General features: G+C 41.7%; 1 protein-coding gene across 1 annotated transcript in view; it reads right to left on the bottom strand.

The window, feature by feature from the left end:
• MYO18B (myosin XVIIIB) overlaps positions 1-20,481 on the bottom strand; it is a 1,019,172-nt gene that overhangs the window by 225,795 nt on the left and 772,896 nt on the right. The window lies entirely within an intron of this gene.

The following is a 20,481-nucleotide window of genomic DNA, read 5'->3' as shown; positions in this document are numbered from 1 at the left end:
TGTGCAGTAAAATAAATAAATAAATAATTTAAAAAAATGGCGTGCGGTCCCCCCAATTTTAATACCAGTCAGATAAAGTCATACAGCTGAAGGCTGGTATTCTCAGGATAGGGAGCCCCACGTTATGGGGAGCCCCCCAGCCTAACAATATCAGTCAGCAGCCGTCCAGAATTGCCGCATACATTATATGCGACAGTTCTGGGACTGTACCCGGCACTTCCCGATTTACCCTAGTGCGTTGGCAAATCGGGGTAATAAGGAGTAGAGATGAGCGAACCGGTCCCGGTTCGGCTCGAGGCCGGTTCGCCGAACGGGGGTCCCGTTCGAGTTCGGTTCGTCGAACCGAACTCGAACGTATAGGCTATAATGGGAGGCAATCACAAACACATAAAAATGCATTATAAATGTACACAAACAGTTAATAAACATTGCCATAACACTTACCGGTCCTCGCGATCCCTTCTGCACTCTGTCTCCTGCCGCTATTCCATCCGATGATCGCTGAATCCTCCCGGTGACCTGCACTGCCAGCAGAGAAGCAGGACCTATCGTGACGTCAAAATAGCCATGTGACCAGTCACGTGGCTATTATCTCATTGGCTACAGACTGGTCACATGACTATAACACGTCATGTAGGACCTGCGAGTGCATCTCTCCGGTACACGGTGCACATATGTGTATCGCCGTGTACCGGCGACATGCTCTAGCACACGGTCGACTCCCCGTTCCGTTAGGGACCGGCTGACACAGCCGGTCATTAACGGAGATCACCGTTGCCATAGCAACGCAGTTAGCGGTGACGTCACTGCTAACCGCGGCTCCGGGAGCACCGTTGCTATGGTAACGCGTCTGTCAGCGTTACCGCTAGCAGCCAGCACTGATCACTCACAGAGTGAAGGCTGCACGCTGCTTCCCGATTGTAGTGAGCATTGTAGTTAGGATGGAGGTTCCCCAGCCCCAAGTGATGCCCCTCACTACAATCGTCAATACTACTACACTAGAAAGAAAGAAGACAGAAGAGCAGGATCGTGGAGGGCTGACAGGGGTAATAAAGATGGAGTCTCTAATGTGTCTGTGTATTTATTTCTATTAAAGTATTTTTTCTCTGTGTGGTGTCTTTTTTTAACCCTTTATTGGAGATTCTTAATGGCCGGGTCAAACGTGCCTGACATTAAGAATCTCTGGCTTAATACTGGCTGGTAAAACAAAGCCAGTATTAACTCATGATTACCCAACAAGCCACCCGGCTCCAGGGCTGTTGGAAGAGTTGGATACAGCGCCAGATGATGGCGCTTCTATGAGAGCGCCATTTTCTGGGACGGCTGCGGACTGAAATCCGCAGCAGAGGCGCCCACAAACCTCGGGCTAACCTGTGCTGCGGATTCCAATCCCCAGCTGCCTAGTTGTACCCGGCTGGACACAAAAATAGGGCGAAGCCCACGTCATTTGTTTTTTAATTATTTCATGAAATAAGTGAAATAATTAAAAAAAACTGGCTTCCCTATATTTTTGGTTCCCAGCCGGGTACAAATAGGCAACTGGGGGTTGGAGGCAGCCCGTGGCTGCCAGCTGTACCTGGCTAGCATACAAAAATATGGCGAAGCCCACGTCATTTTTTTGGTTGGCAAAAAACTTCTGCATACAGTCCTGGATGGAGTATGCTGAGCCTTGTAGTTCTGCAGCTGCTGTCTGCTCTTCTCCATACAGACAGACAGCAGCTGCAGAACTACAAGGCTCAGCATACTCCATCCAGGACTGTATGCAGAAGTTTTTTGCCCACTGAAAAAATTATGTGGCTTCGCCATATTTTTGTATGCTAGCCAGGTACAGCAGGCAGGTACGGCTGCCCCCAACCCCCAGTTGCCTATTTGTACCCGGCTGGGAACCAAAAATAAAGGGAAGCCCTTTTTTTATTATTTCATGAATTTCATGAAATAATTAGAAAACAAATGACGTAGGCTTTGCCCCATTTTTGTGTCCAGCCAGGTACAACTAGGCAGCTGGGATTGGAATCCGCACCACCGGTTGGCCTGAGCTTTCTGGGCCCCACTGCTGCGAATTGCAGTCTGCAGCCACCTCAGAAAATGGCATTTTCATAGAAGCGCCATCTTCTGGCGCTGTATCCAACTCTTCCAGCACCTGCCTGCTATACCTGGCTAGCATACAAAAATATGGCGAAGCTCACGTCCTTTTTTTGTAGCTTTTTGGCAAAAAAAAAAAAAAATGCTTCCCTGGATTTTCCATTGCCAGTGAAGGTAACACCAAGCAGTGGGGGTTAGCAGCCAGTAGCTGCTTGGATTACCCTTAGCTAGCAATACAAAAAATTCAGTGGGAGCTAACATATATTTTTTTTAATTATTTATTTAAATAACTAAAAATAAAATGGGCTTCCCTGTATTTTGATTGCTGGACATCACAGTGCTGTAAAAATAAATCTTTAAAAAAATGACGTAGCGCTCCGCGGTATTTTTGATTCTCAGCGCAGATAAAGCAGACAGCTATGGGTTGCCACCCCATCTGCCTGCCGTTACCTTGGTTGGCAATCAAAATACAGGGAAGCCCATTAATTTTTTCTATTTAAAAAATAGTTAAAAAAAAAAAATTACGTTGGGTCCCCCCATTTTTGATAGCCAGCTAGGGTAAAGCAGACAGCTGTAGCCTGAAAACCACAGCTGGCAGCTTTACCGTGGTTGGGGATCCAATGTGGAGGTCCCCTCAGGCTCTTTTTTATAATTATTTTATAAATATTAATAATTACACAATAAAAGTAGGGGACCCCCAAATTGGATCACCAGCCAAGGTAAAGCGGACAGCTGTGGTCTGGTATTCTCAGGGTGGGAAGGTCCATAGTTATTGGGCCTTCACAGCCTAAAAATAGCAGGCCGCAGGCACCCCAGACGTGGCGCATCCACTAGATGCGCCAATCCTGGCGCTTCACCCCAGCTCATCCCGTGCCCTGGTGCAGTGGCAAACGGGGTAATAAATCGGGTTGATACTAGCTGTAAAGTCACCTGAGATCAAGCCCAGCAGTTTGTGATGTCATGGCGTCTATTAGATACCCAACATCATAAACTGTCAGTACTAACAAAAACAAAAAATCGACAAAAGAAATTTATTTGAAAAAACAGTCCCCAAAACATTTCCTCTTTCACCAATTTATTGTAAGAAAAAAAATTAAGGGGTCCCACGACGACTCTGGACCGTCTAGAATATGGGGGGGAGACACTCAGGGAACGTATCCCCCATTTTCTAGGAGTGCGGACCCTTCATGTGAGGAGTGTGGGTGCAATGAATCTGCACTCACTCTCCCCGGGTCCACAGCAGCAGAGTCCATGTCGTAATGGTTGCTACCAAAGCTGCAATGCCCTGCTCATGAGGTAAGGGCATGCCTAATCAGGAGAACTACTGTAGAGGAAGCTCTGCTCACTGGTATATAGGTGCTCAGAGGTAATAATAGATAAAATTAGTGAGTAACCTCGGCACTCTATATCTCCCAGACTAAGTCAGTAAGTCACAACAGATAGTAATGCAAAATCACTCTTTATTGGTCCGTATTAAGAAAATTTTTTTTCATAAGCATATATGTTTTTGTCCAAAACAAGTTACAAATGACGTTTCGGCCTGAGCCTTCGTCAGATTGGACTTATCTGCATGTAATCATGAAAAATGACAATAATCAGTATCACATAAGAGTGAGAGAACAATAACATAAACTCGAACAATGTAGAGGTACAATTGGGATGCAGCAAAAAAATTGCAACACAGCAAGAAATGAAACACATGATACAAATGTCATAATACAGTACAAGGACAATATAGTAATGACAAATATGGGGTCAGAGTAGGCTTAGACAGCTCTGGTACGAAAGAGATGTCAATCATAAAGTAACATGTGCAGTAGGTGTAGAGCTACACTATGCATGGCAGAGCTAATGGGTAGACCGACCATAGAAAAAGTAGAGAAAAAGTGGAGAAAAAGTGGAGAATAAGTGGAACATAAGAGGAGAAAAAGTGGAGAAAAAGTGGAGAAAAAAGTGGAGAAAAAGTGGAGAAAAAGTGGAGAAAAAGTGGAGAAAAAGTGGAGAAAAAGTGGAGATTAAGAGGAGAAAAAGTGGAGAAAAAAGTGGAGAAAAAGTGGAGAAAAAGTGGAGCATAAGTGGAGAAAAAGTGGAGAAAAAGTGGAGAAAAAGTGGAGCATAAGAGGAGAAAAAGTGGAGAAAAAAGTGGAGAAAAAGTGGAGAAAAAGTGGAGCATAAGAGGAGAAAAAGTGGAGAAAAAAGTGGAGAAAAAGTGGAGAAAAAGTGGAGCATAAGAGGAGAAAAAGTGGAGAAAAAGTGGAGAAAAAGTGGAGCATAAGAGGAGAAAAAGTGGAGAAAAAGTGGAGAAAAAGTGGAGAAAAAGTGGAGCATAAGAGGAGAAAAAGTGGAGAAAAAGTGGAGAAAAAAGTGGAGAAAAAGTGGAGAAAAAGTGGAGAAAAAGTGGAGAAAAAGTGGAGAAAAAGTGGAGATTAAGAGGAGAAAAAGTGGAGAAAAAGTGGAGAAAAAGTGGAGCATAAGAGGAGAAAAAGTGGAGAAAAAAGTGGAGAAAACGTGGAGAAAACGTGGAGAAAAAGTGGAGAAAAAGTGGAGAAAAAGTGGAGCATAAGAGGAGAAAAAGTGGAGAAAAAGTGGAGAAAAAAGTGGAGAAAAAGTGGAGAAAAAGTGGAGAAAAAGTGGAGAAAAAGTGGAGATTAAGAGGAGAAAAAGTGGAGAAAAAGTGGAGAAAAAGTGGAGCATAAGAGGAGAAAAAGTGGAGAAAAAAGTGGAGAAAACGTGGAGAAAACGTGGAGAAAAAGTGGAGAAAAAGTGGAGAAAAAGTGGAGAAAAAGTGGAGCATAAGAGGAGAAAAAGTGGAGAAAAAAGTGGAGAAAACGTGGAGAAAAAGTGGAGAAAAAGTGGAGAAAAAGTGGAGCATAAGAGGAGAAAAAGTGGAGATTAAGAGGAAAAAAAGTGGAGAAAAAGTGGAGAAAAAGTGGAGAAAAAGTGGAGCATAAGAGGAGAAAAAGTGGAGAAAAAAGTGGAGAAAAAGTGGAGAAAAAGTGGAGAAAAAGTGGAGATTAAGAGGAGAAAAAGTGGAGCATAAGAGGAGAAAAAGTGGAGAAAAAAGTGGAGAAAAAGTGGAGAAAGTGGAGAAAAAAATGGAGAAAAAGTGGAGAAAAAGTGGAGAAAAAGTGGAGAATAAGAGGAGAAAAAGTGGAGAAAAAGTGGAGAAAAAGTGGAGAATAAGAGGAGAAAAAGTGGAGAATAAGTGGAGAAAAAAATGGAGAAAAAGTGGAGAAAAAGTGGAGAAAAAGTGGAGCATAAGAGGAGAAAAAGTGGAGAAAAAGTGGAGAAAAAGTGGAGCATAAGAGGAGAAAAAGTGGAGAAAAAAGTGGAGAAAAAGTGGAGCATAAGAGGAGAAAAAGTGGAGAAAAAGTGAAGCATAAGAGGAGAAAAAGTGGAGAAAAAGTGGAGAAAAAGTGGAGAAAAAGTGGAGCATAAGAGGAGAAAAAGTGGAGAAAAAGTGGAGAAAAAAGTGGAGAAAAAGTGGAGAAAAAGTGGAGAAAAAGTGGAGAAAAAGTGGAGAAAAAGTGGAGATTAAGAGGAGAAAAAGTGGAGAAAAAGTGGAGAAAAAGTGGAGCATAAGAGGAGAAAAAGTGGAGAAAAAAGTGGAGAAAACGTGGAGAAAACGTGGAGAAAAAGTGGAGAAAAAGTGGAGAAAAAGTGGAGCATAAGAGGAGAAAAAGTGGAGAAAAAAGTGGAGAAAAAGTGGAGAAAAAGTGGAGAAAAAGTGGAGCATAAGAGGAGAAAAAGTGGAGATTAAGAGGAGAAAAAGTGGAGAAAAAGTGGAGAAAAAGTGGAGAAAAAGTGGAGAAAAAGTGGAGCATAAGAGGAGAAAAAGTGGAGAAAAAAGTGGAGAAAAAGTGGAGAAAAAGTGGAGAAAAAGTGGAGATTAAGAGGAGAAAAAGTGGAGCATAAGAGGAGAAAAAGTGGAGAAAAAAGTGGAGAAAAAGTGGAGAAAGTGGAGAAAAAAATGGAGAAAAAGTGGAGAAAAAGTGGAGAAAAAGTGGAGAATAAGAGGAGAAAAAGTGGAGAAAAAGTGGAGAAAAAGTGGAGAATAAGAGGAGAAAAAGTGGAGAATAAGTGGAGAAAAAAATGGAGAAAAAGTGGAGAAAAAGTGGAGAGAAAGTGGAGAAAAAAATGGAGAAAAAGTGGAACACCCTTTGGTACCTTTCATGTGGCACTAAGGGGTGCTTAGCTTTGTATTTAGCCAAAAAAATGAAAAAAAAATGACATAGGGTTCCCCCTAGTTTTGTAGCCAGCTAGGGTAAAGCAGACGGCTGCAGCCTGCAGACCACAGCTGGCAACCTCACCTTGGCTGGTAATCCAAAACTGAGGGCACCCCACGCTGTTATTTTAAATTAAATAAATAATTAAAAAAAAAAAACACGTAGGGGTCCCCCAAAATTGGATCACCAGCCAAGGTAAAGCAGACAGCTGGGGCCTGATATTCTCAGACTAGGGAGGTCCATGGTTATTGGAATCTCCCCAGCCTAAAAATAGCAGGCTGCAGCCGCCCCAGAAGTGGCGCATCCATTAGATGCGCCAATCCTGGTGCTTCGCCCCAGCTCATCCCGCGCCCTGGTGCGGTGGCAAACGGGGTAATATTTGGGGTTAATACCAGATGTGTAATGTCACCTGGCATCAAGCCCTGGGGTTGGTGAGGTCAGGCGTCTATCAGATACCCGACATCACCAACCCAGTCAGTAATAAAAAAAAAATAGACGACAAACACATTTTTATTTGAAAAAACACTCCCCAAAACATTCCCTCTTTAACCAATTTATTAGATTGAAAAACAAATCCAGGTCTGGTGTAATCCAAGGGGTTGCCATGACGATGCACACTGTCCCAGTCAATGAAGAGCAGGATGTTCCCCATTGGCTGGGAGAGCAGTGCAGTGACCTGAGCTAACATCAATGGGTCAGCCCAGGTCACTGCAGGGGGGTGACAAGTGCTGCTGTCAGTGAGGTACATTACCTGCGCTGATCTCCAGCACACTGACAGCCCCTGTCACTGAGGTCAATGACCGGCGCCTTCACATCAAGTATCGCGAGAGGTCCGTGACGTCACCGCCAGTGTCAGTCTCGGGTCGGAAGCGATAGGTGATGTGACAAGCGGCGGCCATGGAGGACAGTGACAGCGCTGAGGTCGGGATGGCGGGACTTCATCACCGCAGGTAAGCCGAGCGAGCGAGCGAGCGAGCGGGCGGGCGGGCGGGGGGGGGTGGATGTGTGTGTGTGTGTGTGTTTGTGTATGTGTATGTATGTGTACATGCCGCGGGCAGGAGGGGGTGGAGCGAGCTGAGCGGGAAAGTGTGGGCTTCCTGCACGTAACTAAGATAAACATCGGGTTACTAACCAAAGCGCTTTGCTTGGATACCCGATGTTTATCTTGGTTACCAGCTTGTGGCAGGCTGCCAGCGATGGCTCCTGCTCACTGTAGCTGTAAAAAGCCCTGCTTTTTGCTGCTAGAACCGTTCTCGAACGTATCTAGAACTATCGAGCTTTTAGCAAAAAGCTCGAGTTCTAGTTCGATCTCGAACAGCCCAAAAATCACTCGAGCCGCGAACTGGAGAACCACGAACCACGAACCGCGCTCAACTCTAATAAGGAGTTAATGTCAGCCCATAGCTGCCACTAAATCCTAGATTAATCATGTCAGGCGTCTCCCCGAGATTCCTTCCATGATTAATCTGTAAATTACAGTTAAAAAACACACACACCCGAAAAATCCTTTATTAGAAATAAAAAACAATAACAAAGTCCCTCATCACCAATTTATTAACCCCGACAAAGCCCTCCATGTCCGGCGTAATCCACGGACCTCCAGCTTCGCGTCCAGCTCTGCTGCATGCAGGTGACAGGAGCTGCAGAATACACCGCTGCTCCTGTCAGCTTCACACAGCAACTGAGATGAGTATCGCGATCAGCTGCTGTCAGTCAGGTAACTCACGGCCACCGCTGGATCCAGCGGTGGCCGCGATTAACCTCAGTGACAGCTCAGCTGATCGCGATACTCACCTCAGTTGCTCTGTGGAGCTGACCGGAGCGGCGGTGAGTAGCGCGATCAGCTGAGCTGTCACTGAGGTTACCCGCAGCCCCCGCTGGATCCAGGTAACCTCAGTGACAGCTCAGCTAATCGCGCGGCTGTCTTCAGTTGCTGTGTGAAGCTGACAGGAGCGGCGGTGTATTCTGCAGCTCCTGTCACCTGCATGCAGCACAGCTGGATGCGACGCTGAAAGACTGTGGAGTACGCCGGACATGGAGGGTTTGTCGGGGTTAATAAATTGGTGATGAGGGACTTTGTTAGTGTTTTTTATTTCTAATAAAGGATTTTTCGGGTGTGTGTGTTTTTTAACTGTACCTTACAGATTAATCATGGAAGGAATCTCGGGGAGACGAGTACACGAGTATCTTGGGATGCTCGGCCCAAGCCTCAAGCACCCGAGCTTTTTGGTACTCGCTCATCAGTAATCACTATGTGTTATTTAAAGGAACAGTGCAAGCTGTTAAATTGAAGTTTAATGTAGATAAATGTAAGGTCATGCACTTGGGTAGAGGAAATAACATTTATGATTATGTACTTAATTGTAGAACACTGGGTAAAACAGACACAGAAAAAGACTTGGGTGTATGGGTGGATGGTAAACTTCACTTTAGTGGCCAGTGTCAGGCAACTGCTGCCAGGGCTAATAAAATAATGGGATGTATTAAAAGAGGTATAAGTGTTCATGAAAAAAATATAGTTCTACCTCTTTACAAGTCACTAGTGCGACCGCACTTAGAATACTGTGTACAATTCTGGTCACCGATATATAAGAAGGACATAGCTGAACTGGAGAGGGTGCAGAGAAGAGCGACCAAGATTATTAGAGGAATGGGTGGGCTGCAATACGAAGACAGGTTATTAAACTTGGGGTTATTTAGTTTGGAAAAACGAAGGCTTAGGGGGGATCTAATCACAATGTATAAATATATGAGGGGACAGTACAGAGACCTTTCCAAAGATCTTTTTACACCTAGGCCTGCGACTGGAACACGGGGGCATCCGCTACGTCTTGAGGAAAGACGGTTTAATCATAATCACAGACGAGGATTCTTTACTGTACGAGCAGTGAGACTATGGAACTCTCTGCCGCATGATGTTGTAATGAGTGATTCACTACTAACATTTAAGCAGAGCCTGGACGCCTTTATTGAAAAATTTAATATTACCAATTATGTATATTAGATTTTATGACAGGGTGTTGATCCAGGGAACTAGTCTGATTGCCGGATGTGGAGTCAGGAAGGAAATTTTTTCCCCATTGGAACTTGTTTGCCACATTGGGGTTTTTTTGCCTTCCTCTGGATCAACATGTTAGGCTACGGGTTGAACTAGATGGACTTAGAGTCTCTCTTCAACCTTAAAAACTATGATACTATGATACTATGAAGCAAAGTGTAAAGTCATTCAACCCTTTCTACAAAGCCAAAACGTTCTTGGGAAATGTAGTGTGCATTAGGTAATCATATCAGAGGAGATAAAGGAATCAACATGGCAGACGACCTAAGGATGGAACATCAACTAAAACAGGTATAAACAAGAGCCTTCACATTATTCTTCAATACTAGCATATAATGCATTCTATAGTCAAACTAAAAATAGCTGGAGTGCTGCCAATTTAAGGCTATGGCTCTGTATAGACTACTGAAGATTTGTAAGAAATATTGTGAAATAAATTGAAGCAGATCTTTGGACCTATAAAAAAACTGATGGAAGTGAAATTATAACTTTAGTCAAACTACATAAGTTAAGTCTGCCATTTACATGACTGATACTACACAATGGGCATAATCTCTTTGTACTTTAATTAAAAAAACTCAGAATCAAGGCTTCCTACAGAAAGTGTTATTCCTGACACCTCGACCTGGTGAGCTTCAAAGCTTGGGCAGATGGTCCTTTGTGGCCAGGCTGGAAACAAGGTATTTAATATGCAAGGTGCTCACCCCTTATTACTCCATGGTCCAGTTACAGACCTGTGATTTCAATATTTCAATTTAGGCTGTCCTAGACACTTGAGCCTAGTACATGGCATATAAAAGGTGGGTTACACAATGGAAAGGTGTTCGCATTTGGGGTGTCAGATTCAGCGGGATGTGATCCATAATTGTTTATCATACAAAAGAAACACGAGTAACTTTAAATGGAAATGTTTAGGTATTTCTGTTAATTCTTCATTTTTATTTATAACTGTTTTGCTTATTCGTTTGTCACTTTTATTCTCTTTTATACTTTTTCTTGTAAGGACTATACTTAAAGCAACACTCCAGCATTTTTTTTTTTATGTCAATGCTGTAGTGGTGCTTTAAATTTAAGTCCCCTGCCCCCTGTCTTATACAAACCTTCCGATGGCGTTACCTTTTTTTGGTGTCGCTCCTGTCCTGAAGTACCTTTAGCAGCTGCGGATGGAGTGGAGTTATGTCCATGGCTGTCAACCAGTTAAATCCTGCTGTCAGTCTCAGTGGCATTTAGTACGCACTGGCACCCATCTGTATGCCCGTGCCATTATCATGGACGCTTATGGGCTGCCATGAGAGTGGAGGGTCTGCTGATGACCCCTATGCCTGTCATTACAGTACTCCTGTTAAAGCAATTGTTTAGCTGGCATTCATAAGAGATGGTGATTTTCACTATGCATAATAGTGTTGCAGCACTGCTACGTGCAACACAAACAATCAGATGATCAAAGATCCAAGTTGCCTAAAAAGACTAATAAATACAGTAAAAAGTAAGAAAAACGTTTTTAAAAATATGAAAAAAATACAAAATTTCAAATCACCCCTCTTTTGCCCCATTAAAAGTGAAACAATTAAAAAAAGGAAAATACACATATATGGTATCACAGCGTTCATAAAAGTCTGATCAATCAAAATATAAAATGCATTAATCCAATTGGCAAACAAGGTCATGAGGAAAAAAATAAAATCTCCAAAATTATGGGTTTTTTTGGCTGCCGCAACATTGAAATAAAATGCAATAAGAAATGTTTAAACTATTGCACTTACCCCAAATGGGTATCAAGAAAAATGTCAGCTCAGGATGTAAAAAATATTCCATCAGTAAGTCCCCGTTCCCCAAAACTGAAAGCATTACGGGTTTTAGAGAACGGCGACATGCAAAATTCCGATTTTTTTTTTTTGCCACTTAAATTAAAAAAAACTATGCATGTTTGGTATGTACAGTATGTAGCATTACTGACCTGGAGAATCATACTGTCAGTTTTACCAAATAGTGAACATGGTAGAAAAAAGAAAAAAAAAACTATTTTGAAATTGTACTTTTTTGTAATTTCAACACACTTGGAATTTTTTCATGACTGTGTGGAAGGAAACATTACAATGTTATGGCTCTTAGAAGAAAAGGAGCAAAAAATTAAATGAACAAAACAAAAAATATAAAATATTCAAGTTGGGAAAAGGCTGTGTGTCCACGATCAGGGTTAACAGCATTTTGGCCACTGTGCATGTACGGTCCGCAGCGAAACCTAACCTGCAGTGCGGCTTTCTGAGCCGCAGCATGTGTTCTTTGCTGTGGAGACATGAGTGCTCTCTGCAGGTAGAACAGAGAGAAAGACCGCCACTGCCCAAGCCTGGATAGTGGGCACTGGCAGCTGTGGTCTCCTGTGGCGGAGACTCATGGCTCCGTAGGTCAGGACCCACTTGTCCACTGCCTCTAATGTGTTTTAAATGATGCACTGTGTATCACTAACATGGTTAAAAGAAAAAAAAAATCAATGTATTTATCTTAAAAAAAGACTTTAAATTCTTAGGTGAATGCAGTAAATAACTTGGGCTTTAGACATGAGGGCAGGTCTTTTCCAGTTATCAGTCCCTGTCTCTCAAGTTCAGGCAGAATTCTTTTTTGAACATAGCCGTGCCCCTAGCTTTGTAATTGATTATAACACAGGTCCTTCACCAGCACTTCTCTGCTAGCACTGCCCATTACGGTCACATGATCGTGACATCACACAGGTCCTGCATAGACCACATCAAGTTTCCTTTAAATATTTGGAGTACAATGGTCTAGATTTAAGTACAGCAAAGCAACAACACAGGAGCAAAATGATACGTGACCACCATGCTGTGGGAGTAACAGACATCTCCACTCAGCCCTATTTGGATTCAAATACTCTACAATTTTTTCACTGGTCTTTCACTAGGTTTGCACTCATCCTAAGCTATGTTTCAGTCCAGAACTTCATATACAATTCTGCAGACTTTAGATTCATGTTTTACATTCTGGCATGTGAACTAGGATGAGGGAATGTAGGAGTTCAGCAAAGCTCTTTAAATGAATCTGTCAAACTTTTGAGGTTTTTTAGTTATTAATATGGACATACAGGTTGTATACAGCGGAAAGTAGTCATACCTCTTTGCCTCCTGAATGATGGCTTGTTTTGCAAAATGTATCTTTTATAGCTTTGATCTTCCAGGCTATGCGACATGCACTGCCCAGAAGATGACTGCCTACGGTCTTCATCATACAAGATTTGTCCTCATCTCTTTGGAAATTCCACACCTGCGCATTCCGCTTGCTGTCTCTCCCTTGTACTCTTCCGCACTTTTGTGGGCACTGTCTTCAGTTGTGATGTGCTGAGGAGCCAGAGTTTTAAATGCCATATTAGAAACCACAGAAGGACATGGTAGTGCAGAGTAGAGATGGCAGGCAGAGTGCAGTGGCGCGGGACTTCGGCCATGCATCCGATATCAAAGACACACTGAAGAAAAAGGAGAAACCTTGTATAATGAAGAATGGAGGCAGTCTTATCTTCTGTGTAAAGATTAGCGAACCTGCTAGAAGCTCAGGTTCTGCAGGTTTAGACGAACTTTAGATAAAGTTTTTTTCTGATCCAAACTTCATTGGAAGTCAATGATTGGGCAGTTTGGGTCTACACCCAAATACAGACAGCCATAAACAGATCACTTCTGGGGAGAGAGAGTGGAGTTTTTTTTATTTAATTTAATTTTTTTGTGCATACTACATGTGATAATGCTGATTTTACCCCAGTGTGAGCCATTCAAACACTACAAGTGGGTCACACTGAGCCGAGCTCTGAGCGTACCCGACACAGCGATGCTCGCTTGTGGGGTCACCACATGTAAGGCACCTAAACGCCGAACTCAAACACTGATTTTTTTTGTAACAACACCAAACTTTAAAGTTTTGGTTCTCTCATCTCTACTTCTGGCAGTGTACTCTGCATAACCTGGGAGATAAAATCTATAAAAGATATTTTTTACTGAACAAGCAATCATCCAGGAGGCATACAAGCATGACTAATTTCAGCCGTATAAAACCTGTATGCCCACATTTATAACTCAAAAACCTCAAAAGGGTGACAGATTCAATGTGTGCAGACTTTTCAATGGATTCCAATAATAAATAGTAGACTTGTGAATGCTGTTCCATTCTGTAATACAGTCTGCAATTAATCAGTCTATAGAAATGTAAATGGGGGTGTAACAAGTAAAAAAAAGAGAAAAAATAGGGTTTTTTAAGGAAAAAAAACATATTCCCAACTGTATCTTTATTATTTTGCTGCTTTGTTTTTGTTACTGTATGAGTTCTCTGGTCAATTTATCACAATCATTACATACTAGATTATTATTTTTTAAATTGCGCATATTGTATAAGCATTTGTCAAATTGTGACAAATTGCTCAATTAGAATCTGCAAAAGTGAAAAAGGAGTTTGAATGGGCATCATCATTCTTCAGAGCGTTGTAATCTTTCAGAATTTATTCTTCAGCTTTATTATGTGAAGAAATAAACGAAAGACCAAGTGAGTAAGGATGCATAATTTATACTAACAGTAAGAAAGGCCATGGTTAATGAAAAGAAAAAAAATCAAAGGCTTTGCTAACGAAAAACATGAAAAAAGATGGGATGTAGTCCCCAACATGACAAAACAAACAACCTGCTGAAGGATTGTGAGAAAATCACCTGTGACCACATATGCCTAACCTGGGGACCTTTATCTTAGCTGCTAGGGGGAAGGAAAAAAGAGAAATATATATTTGTGTGTAAAGTATTTTTTTATATATATATATATATATATATATATATATATATATATACAGTTAGGTCCAGAAATATTTGGACAGTGACACAAGTTTTGTTATTTTAGCTGTTTACAAAAACATGTTCAGAAATACAATTATATATATAATATGGGCTGAAAGTGCACACTCCCAGCTGCAATATGAGAGTTTTCACATCCAAATCGGAGAAATGGTTTAGGAATCATAGCTCTGTAATGCATAGCCTCCTCTTTTTCAAGGGACCAAAAGTAATTGGACAAGGGACTCTAAGGGCTGCAATTAACTCTGAAGGCGTCTCCCTCGTTAACCTGTAATCAATGAAGTAGTTAAAAGGTCTGGGGTTGATTACAGGTGTGTGGTTTTGCATTTGGAAGCTGTTGCTGTGACCAGACAACATGCGATCTAAGGAACTCTCAATTGAGGTGAAGCAGAACATCCTGAGGCTGAAAAAAAAGAAAAATCCATCAGAGAGATAGCAGACATGCTTGGAGTAGGAAAATCAATAGTCGGGTACATTCTGAGAAAAAAGGAATTGACTGGTGAGCTTGGGAACTCAAAAAGGCCTGGGCGTCCACGGATAACAACAGTGGTGGATGATCGCCGCATACTTTCTTTGGTGAAGAAGAACCCGTTCACAACATCAACTGAAGTCCAGAACACTCTCAGTGAAGTAGGTGTATCTGTCTCTAAGTCAACAGTAAAGAGAAGACTCCATGAAAGTAAATACAAAGGGTTCACATCTAGATGCAAACCATTCATCAATTCCAAAAATAGACAGACCAGAGTTAAATTTGCTGAAAAACACCTCATGAAGCCAGCTCAGTTCTGGAAAAGTATTCTATGGACAGATGAGACAAAGATCAACCTGTACCAGAATGATGGGAAGAAAAAAGTTTGGAGAAGAAAGGGAATGGCACATGATCCAAGGCACACCACATCCTCTGTAAAACATGGTGGAGGCAACGTGATGGCATGGGCATGCATGGCTTTCAATGGCACAGGGTCACTTGTATTTATTGATGACATAACAGCAGACAAGAGTAGCCGGATGAATTTTGAAGTGTACCGGGATATACTTTCAGCCCAGATTCAGCCAAATGCCGCAAAGTTGATTGGACGGCGCTTCATAGTACAGATGGACAATGACCCCAAGCATACAGCCAAAGCTACCCAGGAGTTCATGAGTGCAAAAAAGTGGAACCTTCTGCAATGGCCAAGTCAATCACCAGATCTTAACCCAATTGAGCATGCATTTCACTTGCTCAAATCCAGACTTAAGACGGAAAGACCCACAAACAAGCAAGACCTGAAGGCTGCGGCTGTAAAGGCCTGGCAAAGCATTAAGAAGGAGGAAACCCAGCGTTTGGTGATGTCCATGGGTTCCAGACTTAAGGCAGTGATTGCCTCCAAAGGATTCGCAACAAAATATTGAAAATAAAAATATTTTGTTTGGGTTTGGTTTATTTGTCCAATTACTTTTGACCTCCTAAAATGTGGAGTGTTTGTAAAGAAATGTGTACAATTCCTACAATTTCTATCAGATATTTTTGTTCAAACCTTCAAATTAAACGTTACAATCTGCACTTGAATTCTGTTGTCGAGATTTCATTTCAAATCCAATGTGGTGGCATGCAGAGCCCAACTCGCGAAAATTGTGTCACTGTCCAAATATTTCTGGACCTAACTGTATATATATATATATAAATATATATAGATATATATACGCCATATATAGATATATATATATATATATATATATATAAATATATATATATATATATAAATATATATATATATATAAATATATATATATATATATATATACAGATATATATATCTGTTTGTGCAGGTAACTATTACTGTGCAGAATTATTAGGCAACTTAATAAAAACCAAATATATTCCCATCTCACTTGTTTATTTTCACTAGGTAAACCAATATAACTGCACAAAATTTAGAAATAAACATTTCTGACATGCAAAAACAAAACCCCAAAAAACTAGTGACCAATATAGCCACCTTTCTTTATGATGACACTCAATAGCCTACCATTCATAGATTCTGTCAGTTGCTTGATCTGTTTACGATCAACATTGGATGCAGCAGCCACCACAGCCTCCCAGACACTGTTCCGAGAGGTGTACTGCTTTCCCTCTCTGTAGAGCTTACATTTTATGAGGGACCAGATCATGTGAACAAGGGGGGCATGTCATTATTTTTTCATCTTTTTGACCTTTACTGGCAAGCCACGCTGTGGAGTAGTTGGATGCATTTGATGGAGCATCGTCCTGCGTGAAAATCATGTTTTTCTTGAACGATACCGACTTCTTCCTGTACCACTGCTTGAAGAAGTTGTCTTTCAGAAACTGGCAGTAGCTCTGGGAGATGAGCTTCACTCCATCCTCAACCCGAAAAGGTCCCACAAGTTCATATTTGATGATACCAGCCCATACCAGTACCCCACCTCCACCTTGCTGGCATCTGAGTCGGAATGGAGCTCTCTGCTCTTTACTGATCCAGCCTCTGGCCCATCCATCTAGCCCATCAAAAGTCACTCTCATTCCATCAGTTCATAAAACCTTTAAAAAAAAAAATCAGTCTTTAGATATTTCTTGGCCCAATCTTGACGTTTTATCTTATGCTTCTTGTTCAAAGGTGGTTGTTTTTCAGCCTTCCTTACCTTGGCCATGTCCCCAAGTATGGCACACCTTATGCTTTTTGATACTCCAGTAATGTTGCAGCTCTGAAATATGGCCAAACTGGTGGCAAATGGCATCTTGGCAGCTTCACGCTTGATTTTCCTCAATTCATGGGCAGTTATTTTGTGCCTCTTTTGCCCAACACGCTTCTTGTGACCATGTTGGCTATCTGCCATGAAACGCTTGATTGTTCAGTGATCACGCTTCAAAAGTCTGTAAATTTCAAGACTGCTGCATCCCTCTGCAAGACATCTTACAATTTTGAACTTTTCAGAGCCCGTCAAATCTCTCTTCTGACCCATTTTGCCAAAGGAAAGGAAGTTGTCTAATAATCAAGCTCACCTTATATATGGTGTTGATGTCATTACACCACACCCCTCCTCATTACAGAGATGCACATCATCTGATTTACTCAATTAGTAGTTGGTTCTCAAGCCTATACAGCTTGGAGTAGGACAACATGTATACAAATTATCATGTGATCAAAATACTTATTTGCCTAATAATTCTGCACACAGTGTGTGTGTGTGTGTGTGTGCATTTATATCCGACATGCCCATGATGACTCATGATTTCAGGGTCAACATTGAACAAAAACCTAAAACATACAGTATACAAACAGATAATGTATAGAATAAATACATACGATATAGTACCTAGAGAATACAGATAGAGATAACAGTTATATATTTTTGTATTAAAGAGATAGTCCACTACCTTAGCATTGATGGTCTATCCTTAGAATAGGTCACCAATGTCTGATCAGCCGGGGTCCGACACTTAGCACCCGCACAATCAGCTCTTCTTGGTGCCATCAGCAGTGCTTAGTTTCCGAGCTGCCCCATCTTGTGAAATTGGCAGCGGCCAAGTACTGCACATCCGCCTCCTATTCAAATCAATAGAAGGTGGATGTGCAGTACCTCGCTGCTATCAGAAGATGGAGCAGTTCCGAAACTGAGCATAACTGGCCGCCTGCTGCCACTGCCGGCTTCAAGAACAGCTGATCGTCAGGTGTGTGGAGTGTCGTACCCCAGCTGAGCAGATACCGATGACCTATCCTAAGGAAAGGCCATCAATGTTAAAGTAGTGGACAATTCTTTTAAACCTATTACAAAATATATTTTATAAGCAGTTTAAAAAAATTGACAACTATTTTGCTTGTTTTGGATTTATAACTATGCAGAAATCTGAGATGTATTTATTCTCAGTAGCTGATAGCTAGCACAAAACTGACATGGGCCTAATTCTACCGGCCTCGATTTCATAGAAAATGTTGGAGCACGTGAGAATAATGTTCTGTTTGTGCATGATATACGCACATCCTTATGAAAGTGTCTCGGTCTCTATCCCTATGCTTGTAGCACTTGTCTAGTGCATATATCATCTGTATAAAACATGACATTTTAGTCTGTCTTTTTTAATATTCTACAACTTATTAAAGTTTATGTATATTTTATGATCTGCATTTACCTAGACATTTTAATAAAATCAATCTAGAAAGACCAATAAAATTCACAGTTGCTTAAAGTTAATTGCTGGCTGAGGAATCATCAAAAGAATTATAACCATGGTTGATAAAGGAAGAACTGCTTTTCATGACCTGCATTTGACTTTTTTTTTAGATTAAAAACTATATCTACTGTATCCTGCACATATACATATTACATCCAGATAATGTGAAGCTGAATTTTATCATATGGTACAAATTTGCTATGTCATAAGGTGTTTTCTTTGGTTTGAAGGAAGACCTCAGGTGAAGAGTTGTCACATATGAGTTTTAGGCATCAGTATCACTATTGTCACGTTGTGTGAAGGCATAACAAGGGACCGGGGGGCCAGTTGTCCTTGAAACCAGAGATACCTCTGATGGTGAAGATGTCTGGGCCGTCGTCCTTGTCCTGCTCCTGGACACCCCTGATCTAATAACCCCTCTCTCCAACCCCAGGACAGGGTCAAGACAGAGTGGTTGAACCCACAGATATGAACAAACGGAGAAACCAAAACGAAATCACACAGTTAGCCCACACGGAGATATAAAACAAAATGTGATAAAGTGGAAATAAAGAGCAGGTAAGAAATAATGAGATGGCGAGAGGGTTTCCACAGCACACCAAGCAGCATGCAGTAAATCACCAGCAACTGGAATACAACAGCACATGGACCGGATTAGTCCAACAGTTATAGTTGGCATTGGAAGACAGATTCCTCCATCTTAAAAAGGTGGGGAGTAACTATGATATGTCTCCAGCAACATATGATCCAAAAGGTAACCATCAGGCTAGAAGAAATTAACTCGTGCTAGCGCAATCACTAATGAGCACACAGCTAAATAACTCTTGAGGCTCCCTGTGAAACTCCGAAGCACCAGAGAAAGCATAGTGTGGAATGTCAGAGTCTGTAGTCTGAACAGCGTCTGATGCCACCACGACAGTCGTTGAATTTAGAGCCAAACAACGTGTGACAACTGTACTGTAAATGGCTGTGTTGAAAGTCCGTTATAGTAGTGGCAGTCCCAAGCCATATTGTTACAGAACATTGTTTGTTATCAAACTTTGCATCAAGCAAATTGACACACTTCTTTGCAAGTGCTGTATTATTCAATAAACAATTTTATTTCAGATTTAGGATCATCCTGCTAATGACACACCAAGACAGCTCATGAATAATTCAGGCACCTGATTTTATTATGGCTTTAAGAATTAGCTAGACAGCATATTCCATAGGACTAGACTGAATCAAGGCTTTTCAAGGCTTTTCTGATGCCCCAGGATGGGATCAGATCCCTAATAGTGGTTGTCCAGTCTAAATCCACAGGTGTGCGGTCACTGTATGCCCACATGGAGGTGTATTGAGAGAGGCTGCATCCATCTAGTTGGATTCTGTCCAGGAATATGCATATTGTCACTTAGATTAGTTGTGGTCCCAGCTGGAGGTTCTCACAGTCCTCCACCTGTGACTGCAAGTAACTTGACCTAAGGTGACTTAATTAAACTCAGTGACCTGAGGAGAGATTACCTGTGATCACAGGTGGAGGGCTGTGGGAACCTCCAGCTGTGACCACAACTAACCTGAGTGAAATCACCGCTTATCGTGGGGCTCAGTCTGCCTAAAGTCCATAGCAGGCGGTCATTGTTCTATGACCGTGCGCTGTGACTTCAGGTACAGCAAGACCTGGAGTCGTCATGGGACCTCATGTGGATTATGTCGGACCTGGGTGCTTTTGTGGTGAAATAGGGTGTTTATGTATTTTATTTCAAGTATAGAATTTTTACAATGTTTGTGTTTATTTCTTTGCACTTACAGATTAATAATGGGGGATCTCATAGACGTTTCCCATTACTAACCTAGGGCTTAGTGGCAGTTGTAAGCTGTACTTAACCCCTTATTACCCCAATTGCCATCACACCAGTGCAATCGGGTAGAGTTCCAGGACTGTCACATCTAATGGATGCAACAATCCTGGGTAGCTGTAGGCTGCAATTTTTAGGCTGGGGGCCCAATAAGTATGGGTATTCCCAGCCTGAGAATACCAGCCCCCAGCTGTCGAACTTTATCATGGCTGGGCATCAAAATTGGGGTGGAACGCAGATGTTTTTTAAAATTATTTATTTAAATAAT

Source organism: Anomaloglossus baeobatrachus, chromosome 1, assembly GCF_048569485.1.
Source record: "Anomaloglossus baeobatrachus isolate aAnoBae1 chromosome 1, aAnoBae1.hap1, whole genome shotgun sequence".
Lineage (NCBI taxonomy): Eukaryota > Metazoa > Chordata > Amphibia > Anura > Aromobatidae > Anomaloglossus > Anomaloglossus baeobatrachus.
Note: the sequence above shows the minus strand (reverse complement) of the source record. Positions and strands in the feature narration are given on the sequence as shown.